The sequence below is a fragment of the Bombina bombina genome, chromosome 3 (assembly GCF_027579735.1).
Source record: "Bombina bombina isolate aBomBom1 chromosome 3, aBomBom1.pri, whole genome shotgun sequence".
NCBI classification, from domain to species: Eukaryota; Metazoa; Chordata; class Amphibia; order Anura; family Bombinatoridae; genus Bombina; species Bombina bombina.
Window position 1 is genome coordinate 792788957 of NC_069501.1, and position 24033 is coordinate 792812989.

The 24033-nt window shown below is 36.3% G+C and overlaps 1 protein-coding gene across 1 annotated transcript in view; it reads left to right on the forward strand.

Moving 5' to 3' along the window:
- Nucleotides 1-24033, forward strand: part of CRACDL (CRACD like) — a 280038-nt gene that overhangs the window by 190844 nt on the left and 65161 nt on the right. The gene's annotated exons all lie outside the window — the stretch shown is intronic.

Below are 24033 nucleotides of genomic sequence, written 5' to 3' on the forward strand. Positions count from 1 at the left end.
AGAAAAGACAAAAATAACTTATTTTCATGTACTTGGATTTTGGTAAGCAATAATTTTCATACACTTATCCTTTAGTCTACTCTATGGGGCATATTTATTAAAGGGACAGTATACTGTAAAATTGTTCCTTTAATGTGTTTCCAATTACTTTTTTACCAGCTGCAGAGTATAAAATGTATGAGATTTGCTTTTTTAAGGCTTATTTGTGTATATAAATTAGCTGATTTTGTGTTTTGAAGCCACAACCTAGTAAAATGGGTTGAGCTTGTAGGTATAATCAGATCTCACTACTTTATCACATTGTGTACATATACCTGCTTCTTTATCTTATATCTGTCCATAAACCAATCACCAATACTTGGAGAGAACAATGGAAAATTAACATTTTATTACCTTATCACTTCTATAACCCACTGGGAGTGTAATTTCTTCTGCTTCTGCTGGGGATACCACAGGCTAAATAAACTATTTCAAACAGGGCCGGATTGGCCCGCCGGATACCGGGAAAAGTCCTGGTGGGCTACCGGCCGGCAGAGGCTTCTCAGTTGCAGTAGAGAGAAAGCAGCAATTAGAGCCGCCAGCAGCAGGGCCGGACTGGGAAATCAGAGCAAGCAGCACTGCACTGCACACAGAGTCGACGAATCAGGGCCGCCATCACTGGCAGGCACAGTATCGCTCCAGAACCCCATAGAATACTATAGTAAGTAGTATCTGACATTATGGCCCAAACTACCTATCACAGCGTCCATTGCGTGCCGGAAACCACGACTCCCAAGCCCATCATGCTTCGCATTGTTATGGGCTGCGCTGTTTCCGGTCTGTTGGTTTTGGGGCCTGACAGGTGAACACCGGTACTAAAGCTGATTGAAGCGTTCTCATCACCCAGCCCTGGCTCACCAAACGCAGGGTACGGCTGCAGGAAACGGTGTGACTGCACCACGGGGAAGGCCTTGCTCGGCATCAGCAGCAACACCTCCGTGAGTACCAAACGATAAGGCTGGGGGGAGAGACCTCATGGGTACAAGTGAAGTGCCTGTGCTTTACTATTAACCCCTTTTGCTGCAGGGAGAACCAGAAATATATTACTCTACAGGGCAGTTTGTAATCATTATAAAAATAGATTGTTGGGGATCTATAATGTAACATTTTGCTACTAATACTGTATATTTAACTGTTATCTCTTTCTCACTTCACATAGAACACAAAATAATCATATTTAGCCAGTTACTATCATTCACCATAATACATTGATTGTTTCCACAATGAACATGTTCATTTTAGCCATTTATGCGTCAAACTCTGTATTTCTCGCTGGAGGGGGCGTGGCTGGGCTGGAGGGGCATGGCTGGGCTGGAGGGGGCGGGGCTGGGGCGGTGTATACAAATTTCCAGGGCCGGTCTAATTTCCCAGTCCGGCCCTGATTTCAAATGCCAATATAATTGTAATGGAAATACTTGTAAACAATTTAATACACTTCAGCAGGTAAAGTGGATCATTGGGAACAAATTAAAGGGGAGAACATTTTTGAGTAAACTGTCCCTTTAAGCAGCAAATGCTGCTTATTCCGTGCAAGCCCTCCTGCAATTATCCCTATCAGATATGATCGGGATGATTGACACCCCCACCAGAAATGCTTGTGCAATGTTAAATGCTGACAGCGAATGCTATCGGCATTTAGCGATGCAGGGCGGACATGATTCGCTACAGCAAATCATGTCCGCCCGGGGTATGATAAATCTTCCCCTATGTGCTTTCTGCGTTCCGTAAAACTGGATTTTGAAATAAATTCCTGGAAACAGAGAAATATGTCTAATACTAGTTTGTCACATTCTGGTGTATGCACACATGCCTCTTTTTTAAAGGACCACTCATTGCAGTAGAATTGCATAATTAACAAGTGCATAATAAAACAAAAATGATTTAACACCTACTAAGAATTTCAAATAAGCAGTGGATTTTGTTCTCTCATTTTCCGGCCCCCTCTATCATGTGACAGACATCAGCCAATCACAGACTAGTTTATGTATACCATGTGAGCTTGTGCACATGCTCAGTAGGATCTTGTTCCCCAGAAAGTGTGAATACAAAAAGACTGTGTAAAATTTGATAATGGAATAAATTGGAAAGTGTCTTAAAACGGCATGCTCTATCTGAATCATAAAATTGAATTTTGACTTGAGTGTCCCTTTAACTAATAATATTTACATGTCCCAATTGTGGCAGTTATGGCAAATTATCTGTGGGAGAACTTGCTGATAAAAAGTTAAGAAGGGGAACTGTAGTGATTTTGTATATTGAATAAATCATTTTGATAAAATAGTGTATATGGTACTGATAATGCTCAGTTGTTTGTTTTTTTAGTATTGTTATGTTGTAAATATTATATAGAGTTCCTAAGTCACAAGGCATTTCACACTGAGTATGAGTTGTATCTCCACATGAATGTTTTATTAGAAAAATTCCAGCAGAGAGGAAAGTCCAAAAATACTCTTATGGCAGTAACAGAAATCTGCAGGGTATCTGAACACGGTGTTAGAATCTGGAAAGCCCACACCTTATATTGTTGTCACAATTATTTTATTTTTTTGAGATTTCAGACTGATTTGTGTATTTACTCATGTATTTGTGTTATCAGTACACTTCAGCTAGATTACAAGTAGAGTACAAAAATATTAGCTAACACTGCTCAAGTTAAAGGGACATAAAACAGGTTGAGATCTGTGCATATCCTAAAAGGGCTAATAATTAAAAATAGTTTGCAAAAAAAGAGGTTAAAAATTGTTGGCAAGTATTTTAAAATATTTTTTTAAAAATAAGCAAAATTAATTACATAGCTTAGCTGCCTGGAGCAGTCAACTCCACCCCTCTTATGAGTGTTTAGACACAGGCATTGTATTTCAACTGAGTTTACAGCTTCTAGGCATGCTCCAGCAGATAACCCCTATGCATTTTTGCATTCTACCAAAAGAACAATAGATATAGCTAAAGCCATAGAAGGAAATGTGTGGGGGAGGGGGTTAGAGCTTTACAATTCAGTAACTAAAAAGAAGGGGTTAATGGTGAGGCACTGCAGTATAAATTTGCAGGTAAAGTAATTCAAGTACATATTATTATATTTTGTCTCTATCCCAACTTGTTTTATGTCCCTTTAAATCAATAGTGCTGTTATTTAAAATACATATGTATATAGCTATCCCTCTCTCTCTCACACACACTCTCTCCTCCTCTCTTTCTTCTTCTCTCTCCCTCTCTCTTTCTCTCTCTCTCTCTTTTTATCTCTCTTATATACATATATATTAGTTGGGGTATTTTAAAATAAAAATACAATTATGCTATTTCAACTATTTATTTCTTTATAATCAAAAATATGTTGTTAACATTGTTTTAAAGCACCCCAAACCTGTCCTCAGACCTCCCCAACAGGCCAGATTTTCAGGATTACCTTGGATGAGAGCAAGTAAGATAACTATCGGCTAGATTACGAGTTTTGCGGTATGAGTGAAAAAGCAGCGTTATGGTTCTTTTTCACTACCGCTGGTATTACGAGTCTTGCAGGTTTAGCTGTCCCGCACACTTTTTTGGCCGTAACGCAACGTAACTACCGCAGCTTTCCAAAAGTCCTTTTTCAATGGGACTTCCTTTGCGCCGGTATTACGAGTTTGCCTGGGAGGCCAAAAAGTGAGCGGTACAGCCAATATCGTCAAGATCCATACCATAAACTGAAAGTCAGTAGTTATGGGTTTTATGCTACAACGCCGTAACATAAAACTCATAACTAAAGTGCTAAAAAGTACACTAACACCCATAAACTACCTATTAACCCCTAAACAGAGGCCCTCCCGCATTGCAAACACTAAAATAAAATTATTAACCCCTAATCTGCCACTCCGGACATATCGCTGCCACTATAATAAACATATTAACCCCTAAACCACCGCACTTCTGCATCGTAAACACTAGTTAAATATTATTAACCCCTAATCTGCTGTCCCTAACATCACCGCAACCTACATTACTGTTATTAACCCTTAATCTGCTGTCCCTAAAATCGCCACCACTATACTAAAGTTATTAACCCCTAAACCTAACCCTAACACCCCTAACTTTAATATAATTAAAATCAATCTAAATAAAAATTAATATCATTAACTTAATAATTCCTATTTAAAACTAAATACTTACCTGTAAAATAAAGCCTAAACTAGCTACAATATAACTAATAGTTACATTGTAGCTATCTTAGGTTTTATTTTTATTTCACAGGCAAGTTTGTATTTATTTTAACTAGGTAGACTAGTTAGTAAATAGTTATTAACTATTTACTAACTACATAGCTAAAATAAATACAAATGTACTTGTAAAATAAAACCTAACCTGTCTTACACTAACACCTAACCTTACACTACAATTAAATAAATTACAATTAAATACAATTAACTAAATTACAAAAAACAAACACTAAATTACACAAAATAAAAAAGAAATGATCAAATATTTAAACTAATTACACCTAATCTAATAGCCCTATCAAAATAAAAAAGCCCCCCAAATTATAAAAACGCTAGCCTAAACCAAACTGCCAATGGCCCTTAAAAGGGCCTTTTGCGGGGCATTGCCCCAAATAAATCAGCTCTTTTACCTGTAAAAAAAATACAAACAACCCCCAACAGTAAAACCCACCACCCACACAACCAAACCCCCCAAATAAAATCCTATCTAAAAAACCTAAGCTCCCCATTGCCCTGAAAAGGGTATTTGGATGGGCATTGCCCTTAAAAGGGCATTTAGCTCTTTTTCCGCCCAAACCCCTAATCTAAAAATAAAACCCACCCAATAAACCCTTAATAAAATCTAACACTAACCCCCGAAGATCCACTTACAGTTTTTGAAGACCGGACATCCATCCTCAACGAAGCGGCAGAAGTCTTCATCCAAGGGGCAAGAAGTCCTTATCCCTTAGGTGTAATTAGTATAAATATTTGATCATTTCTTTTTTATTTTGTGTAATTTAGTGTGTTTTTTTTAATATAATTTAGTTAATTGTATTTAATTAATGTAATTTATTTAATTGTAGTGTAAGGTTAGGTGTTAGTGTAACTCAGGTTAGGTTTTATTTTACAGGTAAATTTGTATTTATTTTAGCTAGGTAGTTCGTAAATAGTTAATACTATTTACTAACTAGTCTACCTAGTTAAAATAAATACAAACTTTCCTGTGAAATAAAAATAAAACCTAAGATAGATACAATGTAACTATTAGTTATATTGTAGCTAGCTTAGGGTTTATTTTACAGGTAAGTATTTAGTTTTAAATAGGAATTATTTAGTTAATGATAGGAATTTTATTTAGATTTATTTTAATTATATTAAAGTTAGGGGTGTTAGGGTTAGGGTTAGACTTAGGGTTAGGTTTAGGGGTTTATAACTTTAGTATAGTGGCAGCGACGTTGGGGGCGGCAGATTAGGGGTTATTATATTTATGTAGGTGGCAACGACATTGGAGGCAGCAGATTAGGGGTTAATAAGTTTAGGTGGGTGGCGGCGATATTGGGGGCAGCAGATTAGGGGTTAATAAGTGTAGGTGGGTGGTGGCGACATTGAGGATGGCAGATTAGGGGTTAATAAGTGAAATGTAGGTGTCTGCGATGTCGGGGGCATCAGATTAGAGGTGTTTAGACTCGGGGTTTATGTTAGGGTGTTAGGTTTAAACATAACTTTTCTTTCCCCATAGGAATGAATGGGGCTGCGTTACGGAGTTTTACGCTCCTTTATTGCAGGTGTTAGGCTTTTTTTTAGCCGGCTGGGGAAATCATACACGAGCACGTAAAACCAGCTCAAAGCAGCGCTGGTATTTGGGTGCGGTATGTAGCTCAATTTTGCTCAACACTCACATATTGCCTGCTAACGCCGGGTAGCGGTGCTATAGGGAGGTGAGTGGTGGAAATAACTTGCAAGTTAGTACCGAGCCGCTCTTACCGCAAAACTCGTAATCTAGCCGTAAATTTACTAATCCATCTTTTTATTTCACCTGTGCTCCAGTTCAGATATCCTCAAAATGTGGCCTGTTAGGGAGGCCTGAGGACAGGTTTGAAAACCAGTATTTACACCCTTTAAAGACAAGACCATTTTTCAGTTTCTTACACTTAAAGGGACAGTCTACACCAGAATTTTTATTGTTTGAAAAGATAGATAATCCCTTTATTACCCATTCCCTAGTTTTGCACAACCAACACAGTTATATAAATACACTTTTTACCTCTGTGATTACCTTGTATCTAAGCCTCTGCAAACTGCCCCCTTATTTCAGTTCTTTTGACAGACATCCATTTTAGCCAATCAGAGCTTGCTCACTGGAACTCCACGTGCGTGAGCACAGTGTTATCTATATGACAAACGTGAACTAACACCCTCTAGTGGTGAAAAACTGTCAAAATTCCCTGAGAGAAGAGGCGGCCTTCAAGGGCTTAGAAAGTAGCAAATTAATCTCCTAGGTTTAGCTTTCAACTAAGAATACCAAGAAAACAAAGCAAAATTGGTGATAAATGTAAATTAGAAAATTGTTTAAAATTACATTCTCTATCTGAATCGTGAAAGTTTATTTTGGACTAGACTGTCCCTTTAAGGACCAGGGCTATTTTTAAATTTCTGCGGTGTTTGTGTTTAGCTGTAATTTTCCTCTTACTCATTTACTGTACCCACACAAAATTATAAAATATGATGAAAATAATTGAAAAAAAACACACTTTTTCTAACTTTGACCCCAAAAATCTGTTACACATCTACAACCACCAAAAACCAACCATGCTAAATAGTTTCTAAATTTTGTCCTGAGTTTAATAATACCCAATGTTTACCTGTTCTTTGCTTTCTTTGCAAGTCATAGGGCAATAAATACAAGTAGCACTTTGCTATTTCCAAACCATTTGTTTTTTAAAATTAGCAATTGTTACATTGTAACACTGATATCTGTTGGGAATCCCTGAATAACCCTTCACATGTATATATATATATATATATATACCTGACACATCCCACCCCCTTATCCCTCCCTGACCCCTTACAAACAGCACTATTCCCTTCCCCATCCCACAATTGTCACCGCCATCTTAAGTACTGACAGAAAGTAAGCATTTTGTTAAAATAAATAAATAGTTTCTGCAGAGTAGGTTCCCCCCTAACCCCCAACCTCCATGATCCCCCCCAAACAGCTCTCTTAACCTCCCCCCTCTTCCTATTTGTGGCCATTTTAGGTACTGGCAGTTGCCTGCCAGTACCCAATTTCTTAACAAATTTGCTTTTTTTTTATTTTTTACCCCATTTTTCCATAGTGTAGAAGCCCCCTCCTCAATATCCTACCCTCCTCCCCCTCCCAGATCCCATTCCAAACAATATTTCCCCTCTCGATTCTCCCTCCTCCCTCTCCCTCTTGCATAGATCGATCGGTTGTTCATGCGCGCGCTCCCCACCCCCTCACGAGCTCCTGCCCACCTTCCCGGAACAGTGGTCGGAACTAGTCCAGCGATGGGCCGCCCACCCGCCTCCCTGCAGTTGTTCCTATCCACCACGATCGGCACCATCGCTGGCTGATGCAGAGAGGACCACAAAGTGACCCTCTCTGCATCGTTGTGCCAAAAAAGGTATTTCAGTGATGCCTTAATATTGAGGCATCCCAGCAATACCTTGAAAGCGGGTTTAAGCGATCAGGATCGCTTCCAGATGCTTTAAACCCCTAACGACGTACAGGTTACATTGTTGGTCTTTAACGACCAGTTTGTGTATGACGTACCTTGTACGACGTGTGTCGTTAAGGGGTTAAAGGGATATGCTATATGACAAGGTGTTTGACTGGGAAGGGCTTTAAATGTATTTGTGTGTGTGTGTATATATATATATCTATATATGTGTGTGTGTGAATATATATATATATATATATATATATATATATATATATATATATATATATATATATATATATATATATATATATATATATATATAACAAATTCAAAAAAGAAAGAATTTTTAGAAAAAAAGAAGAAAAGACTAGAAAAAGAATACAAGGATGCCCTAGCTAGCACTCTCCATACAATAACTAAGTTAAACACAGAAAATGGCATGCAATGGATGATCTGAATCTGCACAAATCAAGAAAAATTAACGCATTAAATTTAAAAAATTACAAATTGTATTGCTTACTCATATCTAAAAAATACTTACATATAAAACGTGTATAACACTTCTTAAATATATGTTAAAAAACACACCTATGGCCACGGCGAATGGGGACCCAAGTAAATAAATGCCTATGTAGCTGAGATATAAAATGAAATAAAATAAAGACAATATCGATATCAAAATATAGCCATATAACCATAGAGCAGTCTCTGACAGATCTAGGGGTCTATTTAACAAGGGCCGAATTGCCCCTGTTCCCCTTGTTTCTGCCTTCAGGCTCGCCGGAAACAGGAGTTAAGAAGCAGCGGTCTTAAGACTGCTGTTCCTTAACTCATATGCCGCCTCTGAGGCGGCTTATAGCAATCCGCCTGATCATGTACGATCGGGCTGATTGACACCCCCTGCTAGCGGCCGAATGGCCGCGAATCTGCCGGGGGTGGCATTGCACCAGCAGTTCACCAGAACTGCTAGTGCAATGATAATTGCCGACAGCGTATGCTGTCAGCATTTATCGATGTGCGGGCGGACATACATACACCCTGGGATACATACATATTTTTGGCTATTCCAGGTCCTCCAACTAAATGTTATTAATTTTGGTATGTTCTTGAGCCGGTGTGGTGGATCTTATATTTTATAAATATATATTTAATCACAAATGAGTATAGGTACAGCACAATATCATCAAATTCAATCCAGCTGTATGAAGTGCATGGGAGAAAAAGGGTCCTGCAGTCCCCAAAAGTATAGATAGAGCAATAGAATACTCCCAGCACTGTTTCATTTTAGGAAATCATCCTTTATTAAAGTATCATAGTAAAACAACAGCTACGTTTCGGGCCTACATAGCCCATATTCATGCATGTAGGCCCGAAACGTAGCTGTTGTTTTACTCTGATACTTTAATAAAGGATGTTTTCCTAAAAAGAAACAGTGCTGGGAGTACTCTATTGCTATATATATATATGTAAATTCAAACCACAGGAATGCACCACACTCACAGACTGGACTGGGTACACATCCTTAGCCACTGTAAACTCCACAGCCCTGAACACTGACAGACAGCTACATAGTTCCCAGCAACCCAGGCAGCCTGGGTGACAGGCCCACAGGGAAGCATTACAAACATTATCAACACAACACACAGAAAAGCTGGCACTCGCCAGCAGATTCACAGTAATGTTTAAAAGCAAAACTTGGGGAAGTCAGTTACATTTAGCGCCAAAGGATCAAGTCCGGGACCAAGTCAAGGTCTCCCCCTTCTTGGGACCCTAAACCAGCACCCACACAATGCATACTTTCAAACAAACCAACTGTATATGTATATATATTTGCACAGATGTACACATTACATACACGTAAATTCACATATATACAAACAACTTTTGAACTCTTCCCAGTCAAACCTTGTCATATACCTTTATACATTTATTTCAATAATAAATCTATTGTTTTACATGTAATATATGTGTTTGTGTATATATACACAGTACTGTGAAAAAGTCTTTAGTCATTAGATTTGTTGTTTTAGCAAAGGTTTACTGACGATTCATATTTATTTTTGGTCTCTTTATTAAGATGCAAACTGAAAATACAAGAAATATGTACACAAAATATAAAACTCTTTTAGGGAGACTGTCCTGAAGTTTTCTGAAGTAATCTTCTGGTATATTATACCAGGCTTCTTTAAAGGGACCTGAAACCCAAAAATGTTCTTTCGTGATTTAGGTAGAACATACAACTTTCAAGTTTACTTCTATAATCAAATGTATTTCATTCTCTTGGTATGCTTTGTTGAAGGAGCAGTAATGCACTACTGGTTTCTAAATGAACACATGGGTGAGTCAATGACAATCGGTATATATATATATATATATATATATATATATATATCGATTATATATATATATATATATGCAGCCACCAATCAGCAGCTACAACCTAGGTTCTTTACTGCTCCTGAGCTTACCTAGATAAACCTTTCAGCAAAGGATAACAAGAGAAGGAAGCAAATGAAATAATAGAAGTAAAGTGTTAAGTTAAAAATGAAGGAAAGCCGCTACTGAGCAACATAGTAAGAAACTTTATTCCAAAAATAAAATGACACACATACCAAAATAAGGAGAGCTCGGCCGTAGATGGCGGAGCTTTCCTTATTTTGGTATATGTGTTATTTTATTTTTGGAATAAAGTTTTTTTTTCTTACTATGTTGCTCGGTATCGGCTTTCCTTCATTTTTGTCTATGGATGTGCGGTCCGTCCTCCGCTTCAATTAAGCCCGATCCATGCTACCTCTATTTGGCTCAGACCATTTTCCTTTCACTCCTGTCGGACATCTGCAGCAGTATACACTTCTTTCTAAATAGTTAAGTTGTTTAAAATTGCTCTGTCTGAATCAAGAAAGAAAATATTTAGGTTTCATATCCCTTTAAACACTTCTCTGGCTTAGCAGTGTTCTTTGGATTGTTATCATGCTAAAAAATAAAACTATTCCCAATCAGGCGCTTTTCAGAAGGAATGGCATGATGAATTAAAACCTGTCTGTACTTTTCAGCATTCATGATGCCATCAATTCGGACAATATCTCCAATACCAATGGCAGAAATGCAGTCCAAAAGCAGGACAGACCCTCCCCCATGTTTCACTGAAGGCCACAAGCACTCATTCTTCCATCTCTTTCCAACTCTTCTTCTCACATATTGTCGATGATTGAACCCAAAATTTCAAACTTGGATTCGTCACTCCATAACACTCTTTTCCACTGATCTTCATTCCAATCTTTGTGAGCTTTAGTATATCTTAGCCTTTTCACCCTGTTCCCCTTCCGAAAAAGTGGTTTCTTGGCTGCTACCATTCTACAAAGACCATTCCTGATCAAGTTTCTTCGGACTGTAGAAGAATCAACTTGGCATTCAGATGAAGCTGCCAGGTGTTGAGCTAGGTTCTTCCTGGACTTCTTTAGGTCTCTCAAAGAAGAAACTTTGAGAAACTTCTCATCAGATTTTGAAAGTTTTCTTGGCCTTCCAGTCATTTTGTCCTTGACCTCTCCTGATTCTTCAAATTTCAAAATATTACATCTAGAGTATCTAGTTTGTTTGCTGATTTCCTTCTGAGAGTAGCCTTGATATATATATATATATATATATATATATATATATATATATATATATATATATATATATATATATATATATATATATATATAAAAGAAGAAGTCCTGACTGACTGACTCATCAACGCCCAGCTCATACCGTTTAACCTAGGAAAGTGAAATTTGGAAGGTACGTTGTTTTTATGACGTAGGCACCCACTAAGGAAGGATTTTTGGAAATTATGTCCCTATGGGGGTGAAAAGGGGGGTGAATGTTTTATGAGGGTACCTACTTTATATCTCAAAAAAACGAAGATGTTACAGATGTGAAAATTGGTATTTAGAGTCTTCCTAAAAAATAAACAAGTGTTTTACCATTTCCCAAAATCTACTTAAAGGGGTTGAAAATGGGGGGGGTGATTTATGAAGATACCTAAATTTCAAAAATCGAAGATGTGAAAATTGGTATTTACATTCTCCTTTAAAAATAAAGAAACACATGTTTTACTATTTCCCAAAAATCCACTTAAGGGAAGTGAAAGGGAGGATAATTTTAAATCTTTATTATAAAGTAAGTTTACATGCCAAATTCCTTGCTCCTAACGTCAGTAGTTCTCAAGATATGGATATCACTAAAAAAATGTATACTCTATTTTTCACATCTGACAGTTAAGTCATAATATTTAGTTACAATTTAATATTAAAGTAATTGTAAACAAAATAATAATAACATATTTTAGATGTGCCGGATGGACTCTCCGTCCACAATTTAGCTGATTGGTGCCCATGTACGAGAAACACAGAGAATTAACGAAAACTCACAAAGTCAGCGAGTGTACAACCCGAATGGGCACACACGTGAGGGTCGTGTTTTTCTGTATTTTTTACAAATTACAAAATCCACATGAACGAAGCTGCGGGCAACAGCTAGTATATATATTATATAAGGTTACATACGAATATACGAGTATATGAATGATAACACAAAAAGTTTTCTTTCACTCATGGTTAGTGTTTGGCTGAAGCCATTTATTATCAATCAACTGTGTTTACTCTTTTTAAATCATAATGACAACAGAAACTACGCAAATGACCCTGATCAAAAGTTTACATACCCTGGTAATTTTGGCCTGATAACATGCACACAAGGTGACACAAAGGAGTTTGAATGACTATTAGATGTAACCATCTTCACCTGTGATCTGTTTTCTTGTAATTAGTGTGTGTGTATAAAAGGTCAATGAGTTTCTGGACACCTGACAGACCCTTGCATCTTTCATCCAGTGCTGCACTGACAATTCTAGATTCTGAGTCATGGGGAAAGCAAAAGAATTGTCAAAGGATCTCTGGGAAAAGGTAGTTGCACTGTATAAAACAGGAAAGGGATATAAAAAGATATCCAAGGAACTGAGAATGCAAATCAGCAGTGTTCAAACTCTAATAAAGAAGTGGAAAATGAGGGGTTCTGTTGAAACCAAACCACGGCCAGGTAGACCTACTAAAATTTCAGCCACAACTGCCAGGAAAATTGTTTGGGATGCAAAGACAAACCCACAAATAACTTCAGGTGAAATACAGGACATGTGGTGTGGCTGTTTCAAGATGCACAATAAGGAGACACATGAAGAAAGATGGGCTGCATGGTCGAGTCGCCAGAAGAAAGTCATTACTACGCAAATGCCACAAAGTATCTCGCTTACAATACGCCAAACAGCACAGAGACAAGCCTCAAACCTTCTGGCACAAAGTTATTTGGAGTGATGAGACCAAAATTGAGCTTTTTGGCCATAACCATAAACGCTACATTTGGAGAGGAGTCAACAAGGCCTATGATGAATGGTACACCATTCCTACTGTGAAACACGGAGGTGGATCACTGATGTTTTGGGGATGAGTGAGCTACAAAGGCACAGGAAATTTGGTCAGAATTGATGGCAAGATGAATGCGGTATGTTATCAAACAGAACACCTCATTTTAAACTTCTTGATTAGAGTTTGAACACTGCTGATTTGCATTCTCAATTCCTTGGATATCTTTTTATATCTCTTTCCTGTTTTATACAGTTCAACTACCTTTTTTCCACAGATCCTTTGACAATTCTTTTTCTTTCCCCATGACTCAGAATCCAGAAACATCAGTGCAGCACTGGATGAAAGATGCAAGGGTCTGTCAGGAGGCCAGAAACTCATTGACATTTTATGCACACACACTAATTACAAGCAAACAGATCACAGGTGAGGATGGTTACCTTTAATAGCCATTCAAACCCCTTTGTGTCAACTTGTGTGCATGTTATCAGGCCAAAATCACCAGGGTATGTAAACTTTTGATCAGGGTCATTTGGGTAGTTTCTGTTGTCATTATGATTTAAAAAGAGTAAACACAGTTGATTGATAATAAATGGCTTCAGTCCAAAACTAACCATGAGTGAAAGAAACGTTTTTGTGGTATCATTCATATTCTCTGATAAATGGCCAAGAAATCATAAATTCTGCCAGGGTATGTAAACTTATGAGCACAACTGTATATATATAATGTGTTTTATTAAACTTCTATACTAGCCCTATCCTAAAACTTTACTTCAGCTCTCAAGTCATGCTAATTTTTTTAGTGCTGTTATGTGTTGCATTTGAACACAACACACAACTCACAATTTGTAATATGAGCAATGTTTGGCGCGGCCATGCTATCTATTGAAAATATAGGGCACACTGAAGAGATGTCAGCCTTTCTAAACATTCTTTAGTAATTCATTTTTAACATGGACTAGTGATGAATTTGGATTTATTTATAATTGCTGCCCAAAGATCCCAACCTTCTACCATATACCAAAAATCCACAAAGATCGAAATAGGCCCCCAGGGAGGCCTATAATTTCTGGAATAGACTCTATAAGTAGTAATTTGTCAGTATATATAGACTGGTATTTACAGCCAATAGTCAAAACGATCAAATCATATATCAAAGACACATCTGATATAATTCAGAAATTAGAAGGAATGGAATGGAGGTCTGACTACATATGGATATCATGTGATGTTTCTGCCCTCTACACAAACATCCCACATGATTTAGGGATATCGGCCTTTAGACACATGTGTGAGGGTTGGAACATCCCTGATATCCATATGGAATTTTTAACAGAGGCCATGAAATTTGTATTACAGTACAACTATTTCCAATTTGAGGGAAATTTCTATAAACAAATTCGGGGTACGGCCATGGGTACTACCATGGCCCCCTCATATGCAAATATATATATGGCACACTATGAACACCTATATATCTGGAACAATAATCCCTTTAAAAAGAACATTTACCGTTTCTATAGATATATAGATGATATAATAATGATATGGCAAGGAACCAGTGAGGAATCAATAGAGTTCTTAAAATTTATGAATAATAACCAATGTAATCTGAATTTTACAAACAATAGTAACAAAGAATCTATTGATTTTTTAGATGTCACTTTTTTCATTAAAGATAATAAAGTAGCGACAAAAAATTTCAGGAAACTGACAGATAGAAATGGCTTCCTAAACGCCAAAAGCGGGCATCTCAAAAGCTGGAAGGACAATATTCCATATGGACAGTTCAGACGTATAAGACGTAACTGCACATATGACGAGGACTATTTAAAAGAAGCCAAAATTTTAGAGGATAAACTAATCCAAAAAGGTTATAATAAAGAACTGGTAGAAAGAGGAAAAGAAAAATGTTTAGTAATTCCAAGGGAACAGGGTGTCATAAGCTCAGTTCATAAACAGAAAGAAGATATTAATACACAAGTGAAGTTTATTACAACATATAACGAAGGATCAAAAATGGCTAAGAATATACTAAAAAAGCATTGGGGAATACTAACAGGTGACCCTATTCTAAGAAATCACATAGGGAACAATCCACACGTAATATTCAAAAAGAATAGAAATCTAAAAAGCCTGATAGCTCCTTCAAAATTGAAAAATATAAAAGGAAGGAATATAAATACAAATGGGCCCACAACTCTATCTAATTGGCTACAATTGAAAGCAGGCACATATAGATGTGGCAGAAAAAATTGCAGTATGTGTGACAATATTATTAAAGGAACAGAGGTTAACAACTATGATAATAGTAAAAAGTTCAACATTAATTGTAGAACAACATGCCAATCCACGTATGTGGTTTATCAACTCCTATGTAAATGTGGGAAAATATATGTAGGGCGTACGAAAAGAACCATAAAAAGAAGATGGTACGAACATATTGAAAATATAAAGGCAGGATTTGACAAGCATAGTGTATCCAGTCACTTTAATAATGTGCATAACAGTAATCACAAAGACTTGTCTATAAGAGTATTAGAGCAGATAAAACCAGGACCATGTCCAAATAGAAGGTTACTATTACTTAGGAAATGTGAGACAAAATGGATACATCGCCTAGATTGCCTGGAACCAAAAGGCCTGAATATTGATATTGATTTGCAGGCATTTATGAATTAGGGCATCATGAATTAAATAAATACTTCTCAAATGTTCATAAATAGGTGCAATAATAGAGAAGTATACGGAAGTGTGTATAATCTTTTATTAGGTTCTTTTATCTTACATTAATTTTTCCATTATTATTTTTTACCATCTGCTACGACTATTAAGTTTATATTTTCATGAAGCATAAATGTATGAATTAAGTGCAATATGAAATGGGGGTCAAATACCATAAGTGAGATTAAGTTAGTTTTTTAAAAAAAGTACTTTTAATAGGTTTAGTAATAGGTTTTATAATTTCAAAATATTTTACATACTGGTGATTCTCTCTTTTATTTATGTTAGGGAATAGGTGAAGACATAGAATGCACATCTCTGTGACTGTTTGTGGTACTAGTGCCTATGTATTAAGGGTAATATGGTATACTAGTTACCCTCCCACAAACAGGTAATGAGTGCGGGAAAATTTGAAAGTTTAAGTTTGGTCTGAGAATAGAATCAGTCATACAATACATGTCCCTTGAGAAAGTCTGCCTGTGAGCAGAGGAAACGCGTTGGGTGTTCAATATTTCCCTGATATGAGGAATATTGTGTTTTAAATTTTTGTATTTGTATAAGTTGCTGTATTTAAGCCGGAGCAGGGAGGTCGAATTGGAAGCTGCTGGTCGGCATAAAGAGGAAACTTCTGTATGGACTGCTCAGGATTATAACCATCAAGCTAAATTTTGAGCTACAGGCATTTTTATCATCATTATCTTGTAAGTGCAATTTTATATATGTAGGTGTGTCTCCTGAATAAACTCTACTGTGAATCGTGGATGCGCTGTTTTCTTGTTTCTCCTATACATAGTTTTTGCCTCTACGGGACGCACACAGTGGAAGCCCCGTGATACACCAGCAGCACCTGATCAGATTCAAGCAAGATCTGTGGAGTTTCTGTAAGGAGACACCCGCTCCTTCTTTGTACTCGCTGTGGACATCGGCAAAACAGCTTCAACCTGAACTGAACCAAGTGCGGTCTGTAATCATTTTTTTGTATCTTGTTTGCCTTGGGAACCACTGCCAAAAAACTATAAAAGAACAATTGTGGTACAAATACGGAGCGGTAAAGGACTAATTGTAACTTTGTTTGTGGCTACACGCTTATATTAGGAGACGTGTATGACATTTTAACAGCAATTTTTATTTCCATGTTTTCTATTAATTTTTCTGACGATAATTGCTGTGTATAATATTTTCTCTTGGTATTTGCATTTATATTAACCCTATTGCAAATTAATACTTGAAAATACCTTAAATTACTCTATCTGGATAATACCCAGGGTCACTATAGACGTGTGCCTCCAATTGCAAACAGTAGCGCTGTTAGTATTCTCTCAAATTTTGTTTCCTCACATTCCTGTGGTTGTACAGCTGCACTATGAGCTTGGAGACACACGCTGAGGCCAGTCAGGGAACACCGGTTGATACATGCAATGAAATGCAGATAGCAATTGATAAAGATTCAGATAGACAAATAAGCAATAGGGAAACCTCCTACGATGATATAGATAAGAACGTAACATCCCAAACTGAAACATTAAATTACAGAGTAAGGTCACATGACCTATTAGGAGAAATAGAGACTACCCAACATAGTATAGAAGACGTTACATCACTATTGAGAACTCTGGAAAAATTGCTGATTAGTGACGTAAAAGAGTGGCAGGACTTAACCCTTTTGGATAACTACGTACTTCATAATATCATTCCAAGAGGGCTGAGAATATTTAAGTATCCTGCTTTCAATCTTGATGATGTTGAATTCTCCTCAGAGTGGGATAGTATTCTACATGAGTGCTCCATGAAATTAATCAAGCTTTTGATTAAATATAGGGAAATGAGAGTAAAAAACTTAAAAACTGAAATTGATAAATTAGAGAATAAGATTACATCACAGTTAAATGAAGAAAAAGTTCGTACATTACATAAGAACATAATAGCTAGAACAAATGCATTTAACTTGGAAATAAGGGGCAAAAAAGCACAAAAACTAAAGAGAGACATAGAGGACTATAAGAAAGAGGATTTATTTCCTCTAAAAAATAAAAAGAAAGGAGGGAACAAAATTAGAAGCATAATAGAACCAAATAAGATCGTAGCCAAAAATGATTCAGTAGAAAAATTGTCTCTAGAACAAAATAGAAAAGCAGATAATAAAATATCAGTAAATAAGGAGAATACGTGGGAATTAGTAGGTAATAAAAATAAACATATGTATAAACCTAATGGCAGTAATGTATATAATGATCATCCTAAGAAAGAGAACCATAATAGGAGTAATGTAAATAGTGGCATGTATGATAAGGAAAGACAAAATAGATTTGAAGTGTTCAGAAACAATGATGAATTAGAAATCAATAGATGGACTACAGAAGGTGCAAAACCAAAAGGTGATACACCAAGGGATTACTATCCCACACACCAAAATAGAGGTCCCCGTCTACCATCATCATCATCATCTTTTTTAGCCAGGGAGAGACAGAATTGGGCCCCCCCCCTAGAACCCCAATGGTACAATCAGGGGAATTGGAGACAGGACAGAGAAATAAGGAGAGAGCCAATGAAAAGAGGAAGGGAACCAAGAGAGGATGTAGAGGAGGGGCAGTGGTACAGAGACAGAAAAAATGCAAGAATGAACTAGAGAGAGCTAAACAGGATATTTTTAATCTATCTAGTAAAAAATTAAATGACAATGAGATCAAAATATTAGGAAAAGGATTAAAATTTGCTCCCAAACATCCCCCCAACAAGTTTGAAATGTATATAGACCTGCAAAAATTTGTTCGAAAAATGACGCTCAAAAGGTATTATTTAAAAGATGAATATACAAGAAATCGGTCAATCTTAGATTCTAATGATATTAAATCACTATCAATTCTGAAGGCTCTAGAAAGAGACCAATGTATAATAGATCAGCCTGATATAGAAGATCAACTGTTAAATTTGAGTACTTATGAGGAAGAACCCAGTATACAACATAGTAATCTGAAACGTAGATCAACATTTAATCCCATACATGCTCAAGGTGAACATATTCGAGTGTTTAATGACCTTGTAACTAGGGACTTTAATGAAGCATTTGACAAAAAAGCCAAACATTTTGTACATAAATTTAATGATAACATCACTATCCAAGAAAGGAAGGCTTTGAAGGACCTGATGAGTGACACTAATGTGGTGATCAGGCAGGCTGACAAGGGGGGGGGAATTGTCGTTCTAAACAGGCAAGACTACATTGATGAGGCAGATAGGCTATTGAATGATATATCTACGTATCAAAAATTAGAAGGGGATCCCACTATGGAGTACAATACAATACTGAGAAACAAATTGATAAAGGCCAAAGAAAATGAAATAATAAATAGTGATGAATTTGGATTTATTTATAATTGCTGCCCAAAGATCCCAACCTTCTACCATATACCAAAAATCCACAAAGATCGAAATAGGCCCCCAGGGAGGCCTATAATTTCTGGAATAGACTCTATAAGTAGTAATTTGTCAGTATATATAGACTGGTATTTACAGCCAATAGTCAAAACGATCAAATCATATATCAAAGACACATCTGATATAATTCAGAAATTAGAAGGAATGGAATGGAGGTCTGACTACATATGGATATCATGTGATGTTTCTGCCCTCTACACAAACATCCCACATGATTTAGGGATATCGGCCTTTAGACACATGTGTGAGGGTTGGAACATCCCTGATATCCATATGGAATTTTTAACAGAGGCCATGAAATTTGTATTACAGTACAACTATTTCCAATTTGAGGGAAATTTCTATAAACAAATTCGGGGTACGGCCATGGGTACTACCATGGCCCCCTCATATGCAAATATATATATGGCACACTATGAACACCTATATATCTGGAACAATAATCCCTTTAAAAAGAACATTTACCGTTTCTATAGATATATAGATGATATAATAATGATATGGCAAGGAACCAGTGAGGAATCAATAGAGTTCTTAAAATTTATGAATAATAACCAATGTAATCTGAATTTTACAAACAATAGTAACAAAGAATCTATTGATTTTTTAGATGTCACTTTTTTCATTAAAGATAATAAAGTAGCGACAAAAAATTTCAGGAAACTGACAGATAGAAATGGCTTCCTAAACGCCAAAAGCGGGCATCTCAAAAGCTGGAAGGACAATATTCCATATGGACAGTTCAGACGTATAAGACGTAACTGCACATATGACGAGGACTATTTAAAAGAAGCCAAAATTTTAGAGGATAAACTAATCCAAAAAGGTTATAATAAAGAACTGGTAGAAAGAGGAAAAGAAAAATGTTTAGTAATTCCAAGGGAACAGGGTGTCATAAGCTCAGTTCATAAACAGAAAGAAGATATTAATACACAAGTGAAGTTTATTACAACATATAACGAAGGATCAAAAATGGCTAAGAATATACTAAAAAAGCATTGGGGAATACTAACAGGTGACCCTATTCTAAGAAATCACATAGGGAACAATCCACACGTAATATTCAAAAAGAATAGAAATCTAAAAAGCCTGATAGCTCCTTCAAAATTGAAAAATATAAAAGGAAGGAATATAAATACAAATGGGCCCACAACTCTATCTAATTGGCTACAATTGAAAGCAGGCACATATAGATGTGGCAGAAAAAATTGCAGTATGTGTGACAATATTATTAAAGGAACAGAGGTTAACAACTATGATAATAGTAAAAAGTTCAACATTAATTGTAGAACAACATGCCAATCCACGTATGTGGTTTATCAACTCCTATGTAAATGTGGGAAAATATATGTAGGGCGTACGAAAAGAACCATAAAAAGAAGATGGTACGAACATATTGAAAATATAAAGGCAGGATTTGACAAGCATAGTGTATCCAGTCACTTTAATAATGTGCATAACAGTAATCACAAAGACTTGTCTATAAGAGTATTAGAGCAGATAAAACCAGGACCATGTCCAAATAGAAGGTTACTATTACTTAGGAAATGTGAGACAAAATGGATACATCGCCTAGATTGCCTGGAACCAAAAGGCCTGAATATTGATATTGATTTGCAGGCATTTATGAATTAGGGCATCATGAATTAAATAAATACTTCTCAAATGTTCATAAATAGGTGCAATAATAGAGAAGTATACGGAAGTGTGTATAATCTTTTATTAGGTTCTTTTATCTTACATTAATTTTTCCATTATTATTTTTTACCATCTGCTACGACTATTAAGTTTATATTTTCATGAAGCATAAATGTATGAATTAAGTGCAATATGAAATGGGGGTCAAATACCATAAGTGAGATTAAGTTAGTTTTTTAAAAAAAGTACTTTTAATAGGTTTAGTAATAGGTTTTATAATTTCAAAATATTTTACATACTGGTGATTCTCTCTTTTATTTATGTTAGGGAATAGGTGAAGACATAGAATGCACATCTCTGTGACTGTTTGTGGTACTAGTGCCTATGTATTAAGGGTAATATGGTATACTAGTTACCCTCCCACAAACAGGTAATGAGTGCGGGAAAATTTGAAAGTTTAAGTTTGGTCTGAGAATAGAATCAGTCATACAATACATGTCCCTTGAGAAAGTCTGCCTGTGAGCAGAGGAAACGCGTTGGGTGTTCAATATTTCCCTGATATGAGGAATATTGTGTTTTAAATTTTTGTATTTGTATAAGTTGCTGTATTTAAGCCGGAGCAGGGAGGTCGAATTGGAAGCTGCTGGTCGGCATAAAGAGGAAACTTCTGTATGGACTGCTCAGGATTATAACCATCAAGCTAAATTTTGAGCTACAGGCATTTTTATCATCATTATCTTGTAAGTGCAATTTTATATATGTAGGTGTGTCTCCTGAATAAACTCTACTGTGAATCGTGGATGCGCTGTTTTCTTGTTTCTCCTATACATAGTTTTTGCCTCTACGGGACGCACACAGTGGAAGCCCCGTGATACACCAGCAGCACCTGATCAGATTCAAGCAAGATCTGTGGAGTTTCTGTAAGGAGACACCCGCTCCTTCTTTGTACTCGCTGTGGACATCGGCAAAACAGCTTCAACCTGAACTGAACCAAGTGCGGTCTGTAATCATTTTTTTGTATCTTGTTTGCCTTGGGAACCACTGCCAAAAAACTATAAAAGAACAATTGTGGTACAAATACGGAGCGGTAAAGGACTAATTGTAACTTTGTTTGTGGCTACACGCTTATATTAGGAGACGTGTATGACATTTTAACAGCAATTTTTATTTCCATGTTTTCTATTAATTTTTCTGACGATAATTGCTGTGTATAATATTTTCTCTTGGTATTTGCATTTATATTAACCCTATTGCAAATTAATACTTGAAAATACCTTAAATTACTCTATCTGGATAATACCCAGGGTCACTATAGACGTGTGCCTCCAATTGCAAACAGTAGCGCTGTTAGTATTCTCTCAAATTTTGTTAACATGGACTTGTAATAACAGATTGTGCAATATTCTGAGCATGGACCCAAAATATTAATAGCACTCAATTTGTAATCTGGCCTATCCTAGGATTTAAATGAACTCACGAAAGTTGATAAATGATGTTGTGTATGTATTGGTCAGTGAATTATATATGGGACAAGAACAAGTATTTTTATTGTAAGCCAAACCATTAGCATTGCACAGTCTCAGAGGAACATTGTGCTTTTTAAAGTACCCAAGTTGTATAATTGAAGCTAACAACCAAATCCAGATTACTTTTTATTGTGGAGAATGGGATATGCAGGTAATATATCACCAGATATATAACTGTCTTATAAAGATGATATTATAGATGTTTCAACTACTATTTAATATACTTTCAGACTTGATGAAAACAGTGTATGTGTGGGTTAATTGGAAGTGTGGGTATCATAATGTTGGTCATAAGGAGGGATTTCAGGGAGTGGTCATTGTGTTTATCCATTGGCTGAAGCTACAGTTCTCTTTGCAACCTAGCAACAGACCTGGTATACATAAAAATTATACTTCGCCTCAGCCCACTGCAGAGCACTCTGTCCTTAGTTCATTACAAGATTGACAGGTTTGGTAGAACACCTCTCTTGGTAGTATTTTGAAAGAGATGCTCAAAGGGGACACACATCAGTAGCTCTATCTCAGTTTTATTAGATTACAGTTACATGCAATACAAATAATATAGTACTGAACTCTATAATACATTTTAGAAAATTTTATGACACTGCTAAAAAAATCTATCTTTGAATAAGTGGCAACAATTCATGGAATAATGGACTATTTACTTATTAAAATGACAGCTCAAGATAATTTTGTACCCACATTAATATGCTTTAAAAACAAACATTGATTCTGATGTGAAACCTTATCTTACCAACTATAATGTCAACACAAGTATTACAAAGGCCCACTGAGCCTTCACTCTCTGTTTCTCAATGTTATGAATCTGTCTATACAAGGAGAACAATCGGTTCTTTAAAGCAAACAAGACAATAGGTAGAATGGAGCTGATCGCAGCACTGAGAGGCATTCGGTATAATCTTCACAACACATAGTTATTTCCACTTATTCATAACATTAGTGTAAGTGCTTGGTTGTTTTTAAGCATTTACCACTATTTAGAAGCTTAACCTTAACTTCTATGGCTGCATAATCTACTATGGTAGTAGGCTGAGTGCTAAGTATGGGTGCTCGGAATAGAAATTAGGGTGGTGTTAAAAAAACATAATTTAAATGTTTAATTTTTTTTGTGCATATATATTGAATATAACAGTTTAATATACAATATATAAACTTTGATTTTAAAAGTTACATGTCATTCGATTCTGGTGTGTACTGGAGGTTGTCATTTAAGTGTGACCCCATTACTTACTGAAAACTTGAGAGAACGAAAGAAAATTGGGAAGAATTAAGTGATGTTAAGTAATAGGGGGAAAACTTTAAATAAACAATGTCACTTGTATCAATCAATACCAGATCAAAAGAAAATATCACTATACAACAAAAGTCATAGATAATGTCAGGTGATTTTAAGTGAATATCTAAACTACAAAATAAATTTACTAGTTATAATAAACAAATTCTTATAATATATACACTTTATGGGGCCGATCTATCAAGCTCCATATGGAGCTTGAAGGCTCGTGTTTCTGGCGAGCCTGCAGACTCGCCAGAAACACCAGTTATGAAGCAGCAGTCTAAAGACCGCTGCTCCATAACCTGTCCGCCTGCTCTGATCAGACGGACAGACATTGCC